This window comes from Triticum dicoccoides, chromosome 3A (assembly GCF_002162155.2).
Source record: "Triticum dicoccoides isolate Atlit2015 ecotype Zavitan chromosome 3A, WEW_v2.0, whole genome shotgun sequence".
NCBI lineage: Eukaryota > Viridiplantae > Streptophyta > Magnoliopsida > Poales > Poaceae > Triticum > Triticum dicoccoides.
In genome coordinates this window covers 722,661,401-722,671,281 of record NC_041384.1, presented here as the reverse complement: position 1 = coordinate 722,671,281, position 9,881 = coordinate 722,661,401, and the positions used below count along the sequence as shown (strand labels likewise).

At 41.2% G+C, this 9,881-nt stretch overlaps 2 long non-coding RNA genes across 5 annotated transcripts; both read right to left on the bottom strand.

Moving 5' to 3' along the window:
• Nucleotides 1-3,845: 3,845 nt before the first annotated feature.
• LOC119273479 lies at nucleotides 3,846-7,547 on the bottom strand. Of its 4 annotated transcripts, XR_005134872.1 has the most exons (7): nucleotides 7,463-7,547; nucleotides 6,163-6,312; nucleotides 5,666-5,762; nucleotides 5,549-5,577; nucleotides 4,767-5,149; nucleotides 4,571-4,676; nucleotides 3,848-4,043 (listed from the first exon to the last, which is right to left on the bottom strand). It is a non-coding gene; the product is annotated as an uncharacterized LOC119273479 (long non-coding RNA). The 4 variants fall into 4 exon arrangements; XR_005134873.1 differs by having other exon boundaries at nucleotides 3,846-4,043; nucleotides 4,571-4,699; nucleotides 5,549-5,762; XR_005134874.1 differs by having other exon boundaries at nucleotides 3,846-4,038; nucleotides 5,549-5,762.
• An 86-nt stretch (nucleotides 7,548-7,633) lies between these two features.
• On the bottom strand, nucleotides 7,634-8,409 carry LOC119273480. Its single transcript, XR_005134875.1, has 4 exons — nucleotides 8,356-8,409; nucleotides 8,154-8,236; nucleotides 7,865-7,959; nucleotides 7,634-7,680 (listed from the first exon to the last, which is right to left on the bottom strand). It is a non-coding gene; the product is annotated as an uncharacterized LOC119273480 (long non-coding RNA).
• Nucleotides 8,410-9,881: the final 1,472 nt, after the last annotated feature.

Below are 9,881 nucleotides of genomic sequence, written 5' to 3'. Positions count from 1 at the left end.
CATCATAGCCATCTTGTTCTTCTTCCACAACTTCTTTTAACTTTGGATTTACAACACTCCTGCTCTCTTGTGTTAAAACAGCAAGGCCTACAGGTGCAATAGAGCAGCTACTCTGATGTTCATAAGCAACACCTTGCTGATCAATAGCTAAGCAACACCTTGTTTGCGCCGCCGCCATCGCCGTTGCCGCCACCGCTCGGGGTTGCCGCCGCCATCGCCGTACAGACGTGCAGTGGAGCTAGGGTTCATCGACGAAAAGAGTAAGAGAGGAAAGGAGAGAGAGACAGAGCACGGGCCGGTCCGGTTCGAGCCGGACCGCACCTATCGAGCGAGCGGGCGAGTACCGATTCGCCAGCATGGCAGCTGACGCGCGGGCCCGGGCGGTCAGTTCCAGCGTCAATACGTAGAAATACGAGGTTTAGCCCGATTCGCAACGGTTCGACTCAAACGTGGTACTGACACGTAAAAATTTTCAAAAGTGGTATCAATTCGCCACCACCGCCCCAAATGTGGTACTATCGTGTAATTAACTCCTCTCTCACGTCTACTACATCCGCGACCATCCACGTTGATCATTTTTATTAGCACGGTTATTAAAGCAACAGTAATTACTTAATTTTGGTCATGCAGACGCCTGCATCCTTACTCCCGCACCTCAGACTACCCATAGTGAGGAGTAAGGGGCTGCTTGATTGGAGGCCTGGCATCATGCTTGAGAAAAAAATGCTGCCTCTTTCGCCTATCAGCCGGCTTTAAACAACCTTCACATTTCCTGGTGAGATCCCAAGTCTCCAAATGGGCCCTCTTGGCCACCCAAGACCTTGGCTTTTTAGAGAATCCCGCTCCTGTGTCGTAGGACTTGTAGCTCGGCAGTCCATCGGGTAGGTTTGTTTATCCTTCCTTTTTTGAGTATCTTCTTGGATAGTTATAGCGGCCCTCCCTTAGTTAGTGGACAAATTTGCCTGGTCAGGCTAGTCCTGCACAACGTGTTTGGTTCATGCCCGCATCCTATTTCTTAATGCTTAAATATTGTTGATGGTTTTTTTATCACAGCCAGGCGGCAGGGGCTGCCGCGCCTCAGGCGCAGGAAAAAGGCGGCCTGAGCCAGGCTAAGCACCGTGCCTGAGGTAAGCATTGTACTTTCTTCTATACTAGATGACCCGTTGCGCCAATGGCGCAAAGGCTGAGTGTAAGATAATTATTGTGAGAGCATGCATTAATATATTGTTGTTTAAAAAGAATAGCTCATATACTATATGCAGTAAGTACATAAGATTGGAAATGATGCACTAAGTCATGTAGGAAAGGGCTCTTGTGATCTGTTTAGATTCAATACACAATTATGCAGAGGCCTTTGGATGTGCACTTGAAGGCGAAAATATATATTTCTTTTATCATGGTTGTTTCAAAAGCACACCACACAGTAGTTTAAGCAGAAAATAACCGATAGCTAAATGCACATGATGGTCTTAGGGGTTTACATAAGATCCAAAAGGACGGTAAACATAGAAGTCTTGATAGACATCTATACTAATACTGAGTTATATAACAAGGGGCTCTTGCAACTTGCTTATATTGGGTAGATGATCAAGCGCACTCCTTTGGAAGTGCATTTGAAGGCGAAAGCATATGCTTACCCTTTGTTCATGCTAGATGACCCGTTGCAACGATGGCGCAAAAGGCGAGAGCAAACCAAGTACTGATAGAGTGAGTGATCATTAAAGTACGTAGATACCTATTGTAGCGTATGAAATGAGTAGCTACTGCTGGTAGATAGTTGCCTGGTAATAATATAAAGTGTTCTAAGAATCTTATGAATGATTATCTACAATGATAGTCATAAGACACATTATATAGGTGGTATGAAGTGAAAACATTAGATAGATCCATCGTGACGTGCTTCATTGGCATTGAGAATGACCCTCTTGCCTCGGCAACTCTTTACAGTGGCTGTGATTGGTGGTTGGTATTGCCCAAAGCCGAAATACCTTCGATGTCGCCGGCTAGGCTCCAATAGTACTTGTTTATTTGATGGAGATCATACTCTGATTGTGTAGTTGTATCACTAAGACGGTCAGCAACATATCTTATGTGTGACAAAATATGATTTAGATTGTTGTCTTTTGATGTTGACCCGGCTGTGAAGTTGGCATTTATTATGCTATAAAGTTCCTTTGCTGCCATGCGATCTCCACTGAGGCTGCTACTCCAGCTGTTGCTAAAATAGTCTATTATTCCTTGTTCTTTTTGCTTATGCTTAAGAGACTTGCATTTTTCCTGAGCCAGTTATAGTTTCTTATAGTTTATGCCTTGCAAAACTTTGCTGTAAGAGCCTTTCATGCACTTGAGAGCTTCAGCTGCTAGCTGATCTTGTGCTTCTTCAACTTTGCCATACACATGGATGGATATTGAATTTCTTGGAAGTATATTGTTCAGATGGTGCTTACACCCATAGAAGTGAATTGTTGCATCAAGACCAGCTGGCTTTCCCTTCTTTGTTGAGTATAATGCGCTTGGGAGGCCAAGTTGCTGCAACATAGCGTCTAGAAGCACCTTTGTTGGAATCTTGACCTTTTCCATTTTGGCTGCTTAATGACAAGGAAGATGTTAGCAAGTGAAGTTTATCAATTTGTATTAATTAGTAGAAAGACATATAAGGATCACAGTAACCAAATGATATGTGTTGTGTATCCATCTATAAAATGAGGCCCTCACGTTGTGTACTGGAAGCCTTCTACTGGCCTATTTTAATGCAAACGATTTTTTTTGTATTTATAAAGCAGCCTACTTCTGTACAGTGTATAAAAAAGGCAAATATTTGGCACAAATTTGCCAAAGTAAAATAGTATTTTAGTATATGCATTTGTTGCAAATATTTGGCACAAATCTCTGTCTCTATCTCTGTGTGTGTGTGTGTTTATGAAGGTTATCCGCACAATTGAAAGAGTGATGATAGAAAACTTCAGACACAAATCAAAATATACTTAGTAATAATACATAATGTTTTAACAAGCTTACGATTGATTATTTATAATGTTATTAGCAAGGAAAGTAGATAGCCAGACAAACATCATATCGGCGCATTGAAGTGATGAACATTAATTGAGCTATTGCTGCACGTGCCATCATCATTGAAAATGACCTTGTTGTCCAGCATAGCCGCTATATGGGCCTACATCTGTTGCAATTCTGTCCTAATCTTCTTCCCCGTGGTTGACTGCTAGTCTTTTTTTTACAAACTCAAGCGCCCCAAGGAGGGCCTCCCTGCTTTCATTAAAATCAGAAACCAAAAGGCTGGCAGTTTGAGTAACATCACAGACCTCAAAGATAGAAAACTATAATCATGCCCTCAAGATACACGTGCTCAGAGACAACAACACACGTCAATTGTTGCTTCACGAGCTTCCACCACGTAGCACAATGCCTACCACGTGTCTCGCATGACCGCTGGTCTTGATTCCATCCACCAGTCTTCGTCCCATTCCTCTCCCCCTGTACTCGTACTGAAGTGAAGTGAGGAAGCAGCTGGAGGAGGCGGACGAGGGCACCTTGGCTTCCATCTTCGCGGCGGCTCACACTGCAACTTGGCGGTGGAGCAGCTCCCGCTACAGCTCGGAGGCACTGCGGCTCCATCTGCATCTCAGTGGCCCGGCAGCTCGGAGTTGCAGCGGCTCCATCTGCATCCCGACGGCCCAGCAGCTCCCGCTGCAACTCGGAGCCACGAAATCGATAGATGGCACCACCGTTTCTCGTATGGGTGAGCCAAATCCACGCAGTTGCCACTGTCACTCCCCGCGTCTGTTCCGGCTATGCTGGCACTCCCTGAAGCTGGTGACTTTCCATGCTGTTTCCACTCAGGTAAAAACTAACCTCCTTCGGTGTTTGATGTCTATAGTTTTTTTTCATGACCTCATTAGTTTGATCTCCATCGGTAGTAGTTACCTCGCTGCTGGAAAATCGAACTTTAATTCACCCCTGCAACCTTAGCTTCTGGAAGCCATTGTCAAGGGCGGGTGCATGGTCCTGGATAATATTTAACTGATCTATGACGAAAGAAAAGAAATCAAAATCAAATACACATCAACATAAGCTTTAATTTATCAAGAAAATGCATTTATATAATTTCTAATTAACTCAGATTATAGTATAAACAAAAATAAATTACAACATGTTCAAATGAATTATGAGGGCTCAAGACCTCGAACAAGATGTGAAAACCCAAAGTCAGATAAATTCTAACTGCACACCTACTTGTAACTACTTCCTCTGTCCGAAAATAAGTGTCGTTGAGTGCTAAATTTGACACTTATCGCATGCATTTGTATGTTCGCTAAATCAAAGAAAAAATAAAGCAGGAAGTACATAAAGTCCGGGCTGGTCAAGTCTACATTGACAACCGCTACGTGGGAGGAATTAGACTTTGTTGCTAGTTAGTACGTACAATACAGTCTATTCATGCTAACAACATTTGCTATTACTCTTAAATCACACATCATGTTTCTATTTTCTAAATTAGAATAGTGACCTCGATATAGCAGAAAACAAACACACGTGTAGCTAGCTTAATTACCTCACAAAGCTATTATCAAGGAAGTAGCGAAATCTTGAGCTCCTTCTGGTTCTTGATCTGTTTCCACTTGAGCAATCCCTCTCTACCTCCCAATCTTCACTGATGCCTGCAAAAAGTATGCACATGGGACTGCATTAAGATAGCCAAATGAACAAATAATCCAACAAAATCATTCACTATAACCAAGAATAGTTACCTTCCTAAACCACAACATGAAATCCTCTAGATAGCCTCGTTTCAAAAGAGAAAAATGAACAACTATAGGATGGCAAAGACGCCAAAATAGCTCAAATAATCCAGCCACTGGCTGATTTCCAGGCATTATTGTGACACATACTTGCACTTTCTAAAGCACCTACAATAATAAGTTAGAAAACCAATTTTGGCCTTCATCACACAAGTACCGAGAAGACACTTCCTGCTCACTGATGAGTGACCTTACTTAAGTACCGAAAAATCAAAACAAAATGTTGATTTCAAGAGGGGAAGCAGACACAAGTAACTTCAGATATTGATGTCATTTAAGATCTATACTGGAAGATGTTGTATCAATAAATATATATAATTCTTCAAATAAACCTGCGACAACATGCACACAAAATCAGAAAGAATTGAAAATGTTTCGTGCTTTGTAGAAATCTTTATAATTGAAAACTAAATATATAAAACTCATTGCAACTCATCTTTGTTTAGTACAACACTCTGTAACATGCAACCAAGAAAATCAAATTTTGTTCAACTTTCATACCCTCAAAATGCATGGCTAATTACTGATTGCAAGAAGTTTTAACTCATATAGGAGACAATACAACTCTATTTCACTTTAGATCAAGGATTCTGCCAAACTTTTGAAACTTATACCATAAATTCACATCTTATCTCTGCAAAGAAATGCAAAATTATGTAGAAGATAACATGGAGTTATTTTCACAAAGCCTCTACAGGATGGGATAGAGCTGATAAAGAAGAGTGCCATACCACTTGATAATCAGTGTCGGCCTTCATACCTGAGAAGAGCATAACAGAGGAAAACTTCATAGTATTGAATAGGAAAATATGCAAAACACACACAATGGTGGGTAATAGCATGCTTACCTGTACCACATGTATTTTTGTAAGAAATTACATGGCATCAACAATGAACTTGTCGTCAACTTGCAGTACATGGAAACACTGCAGGACGGCTTGTTCCCTACATTTGATAAGTTCACCATCTTGTTACGATGATATCAATAAGAAACAATTGCACATAATGGTACAGTAACATTTCCGTGATACCAATGATTAGCCATAATAAGAAATAAGGTGTAGAATTAAAAACTATAGAGGAAATGAATGTACATAGGTCATTATGCAGTAGAGAAAAATATAACCAGCCAAAGTGATAAATCAGTCTCTATGTGTAAAGGCTAGAGGCTATATTCTGATAAGTCAGAATCCATCAAAGCAAAAGCAATCCAAGATTATCTTTCCTAAAAATGTAGATGAATGAAATAATGCTTCGCATTCAGTATGCCATTCTTATTTCTTTCAGGACATTTAACAAGGAAATTCACAGAAATTAGAACATTACTTAAAATCATCTTTATTACCCGTGATCGTGAGCTTGTCAACAAAGTTAATTTGTGTCGTTGTCCCTTCCTGAGATTACCCCGGCAGTCACCTCATTATTGACCTATATGCCATCTGACAGCATCAAATACCTCCTTCCATGGCAGAGGATATATTCTGCACCACTGCCACTGCAAAGGAAACATGAATGAACTAAATGAGCATGTAAAGACTATAAGAATAATATACATATGCTGACACCTTGAAAAAATAGTACAAAATTACCCATGGCCTGCACACAACACACAACACCCACCTTATCGCAAATATCAATACAAATTTGTGAAAAATCAAAGACACAAATTCCACTCAAAGATAATCATATGCAATCCTGATATGTTAACCAATTGATGAAATGCATCGATCACATATCAAAACCAACATTGAGACCCAGCCTAATGATAGAGGCCACTATTTATAACCATTTTAATGGGCATTAGCTTTAACCTAAGAGCCTGACACGTTTACGCATTGAGAAATTGTAAAATATACATTGTGAAAACTAATTATATTCATTCATTGGCCATGCAACCATGTGAATTAGAACCTTACCAGATAGAGTATCTACATGAAAAAATAGATACAACATAAGAAGATAAGAGAAAATAATGTTATGTATCAACCCGCAACCAAAAATATGTTGGCAATATGAGGAAAATCATCTATAAAAAGTGTTATCTTAACCATTAATTCATAGTATAACATCACCATAAAATATCAGTATACTTGTATATATAATGTGTTGAATAAAAGTTGTACAACTCATTCCATTGAGCTGTGGGTCCGGCCGTCCGGGAATAAGCATGAGCAAAATATTTAAACACTCCATCTGACATTGGATCACTGGAGGTGGTCAAGAAATTAACATGTGTTTCCTGCCTGAAGAAAGAAAAATAGGCAGAAAGTCTGCACACTATCTTGACCGATTGGTATGATTATTATAAAGAAAGATCATGAACTGCAGCTCTTCCCAAAATATATAACGCAGATGCACCATTTCAACTACAGCATGGGATAATTTGGAACAGTTTCACTGTCTACAATGCACTATTTAATAGAGGAAAATTATGCCTAAACTAAACTTGCTGAGAACCTCGCCAGGCGCTCATAAAAGTATCACTCAAATTTGGCGCGGAACACACAAAATATCTTGTTGAGAGACGATGCTACTCTTTATTCCAGTTAGCTATATAAATGATACATTTTACTTTTTTGCACTTCGTCAAGCAGGTAAAATCTGTAACAAAAGAAATGTTCACACAAAGGAAACACTGAAATTACCTTTATAGATAAATATAACCAAGTCAACAAGCAGTAGATGCATCAGACCAGTCTTGCATGCCGTCAACTAAATGGAAGACAACCAGAATATACCAGATCTGCACTGAATGTTGGCTGTTTCTGTCAAAGGTGTTGCTAGCCCTCTTTTGTGTGAGGAAAAACTTGAGAAATCAGCAACCCATGAAGAAATCGTCGGCTACCAATCACATGGTCAGCAGCTGAAACAACAAGAAATTAAGCAATTAGTTAACTAAAATTAAGAACAATAGACTTCAAATATGAATCTGAAAGGCAATGAACGGGGGAGACATTTTTCTCTCTACAAATTCTTCTAGCAACAAAGAATTTGTGCATAGAAATAGGTATCTTCCTTTAGTTGAGCTTTTCAGTTTGAGAAATTACCTCGAAAATCCTAGAATAGTTGAGATTTTCAGATGTGGGCCTCTTCATGCCTTCTCCACTACTGCCTGTTGCCACTTGTGATGGTCAGACCTAAACTGTGATACAAAAAATAACACAGATTAACAGAGCAAGCTCCAAAACTCTACAGTAGGAAAACTATCTGAATCTCGCTGCAATGCAAAATGAGTTTGCGCATTAGTATGATGTGACTCTAGTAACTATATTGTCTATTCAAATCTTATTAGCATTGCTTGTCATACCAAACCAAAGTTTCAGATTTCAAAAGTACCTGCATTAACTGAAAACCATGTACACCGAGCCCGTCCTATTTGGACTCCTTTACATGTGTTTCTTAAAATTATCTGAATCTCACTGCAATGCAAAATAAGTTTGTGCATTAGTATGAAGTGACTCTAGTAACTATATTGTCTATTCAAATCTTATTAGTATTGCATGTCATACCAAACCAAATTTTCAGATTTCAAAAGTACCTGCATCAAAACCTGAGCATAATCACCACTTAGCCCGATGCTTCCAAAACCTGAGCATAATCACACACAAAATAAGGTAAATTTATTATAACAGCCACATCAATTCATTCATTTTGGTTATTTGCATCAAATTGGGAATCAATCAATGTATCAAAAAGCGAAACCTGATGAAGCATCAGGGAAATTAGCAGACCATCCTGCACGACCTGAATTATTACACCACCCACATCAATCAAATTAGTATAACAGCCTGAATTACTATTTGAAAAGAATAAATCATGAAAGAAGTGGACAAGAAACCATGAAAGGGTACCAACAGAGATGGAGGACAAGGGGCGAGAGTATGGGCCGCATGTCATCCAAGAAAATCTCTACAAGGGTGGGATGACGTTGATGACAAAGAAATAACATGTGGTTCAATTCCTTCCTCTTCTCCTCTCACTCCAGCCCCCTCTTTTCCATCCCTCTCTTTCAAACACACGTGATGTCCTCCCCAGAGCAGTCCTCCGTGAGGATTTATACAAACAGCTGGTGGTCGCATCTACAGCCTCAAAAACAGATCACAATTTTAGAAATAATTATGTGCATAGCTGCAACCACCTCTGCACAATAATAATTCTTGCAACGCAATGCAACCGAATCAAGAGAGAGGGAGAGAGAGATAGAAATTAGAGAGGGGTTTACAGACTCACTGGCACACAATTCTTGCAACGCAATGCAACCGAATCAAGAGAGAGGGAGAGAGAGATAGAAATTAGAGAGGGGTTTACAGACTCACTGGCACACTTGAGGCAGCGAAGAGGCAAGTGAAGAGAGCACCTACGCGTTGGGGAGGAGGGGGTGGGCGTCGACGGACGGGATGGATGGCACCAAGCTCGTGGATCCTCCGTACATATCTGCCTCTTCTGGCCGCGAAGGCGCTCGAGGAGAGGACGGTGGCGTTCAGCGGAAGGCTGCCCTCCTCACCCGCATGGCCGCAAACCACCTCTTCCTCACTTAGTTAGAGCCCATGCTCTTCTATGGCGGCTGCGCGCGATCCAGAAGAGAGGAGGAGGAGCCAGCCGGTGGCGGCTCTAAAAGAGTGGAGGAGGAGCCAGCCGGTGGCGGCGCGATGCGGGAGGCCGTGGGAAAGAGGGAGGAGGCGCCGCCGGATGGGGAGGAAGGAGGAGGCGAGGGAGTGGAAGGAACGAGGAGGACGTGATCCTTTTGACTGCTCGATCTAGGTTTTTTCACGGGCGTCTTCATTGGTCACCAACCGAGTCGACGAGCACTTCGCTGCCGCGTGGACCAACAATTTTATGGGCCCAGTGGCAGTCACCCAGTAAATCAGTCAAAGATGTAACAAAAGATAGCAATGAACAGTAAAAATCGAGGGTGAAAAACGATCGAGCGAGTTGATCGAATGGCCGACCATTGCGCGCGCGCGAAGGCCTCCAGATGGGCGGGTACCCTAGCAGGCTTTATATGTTCGATTTTATATCTAGTCCAAGCTAATTACACTGCTACTCACCTACATGCCAGGCAGA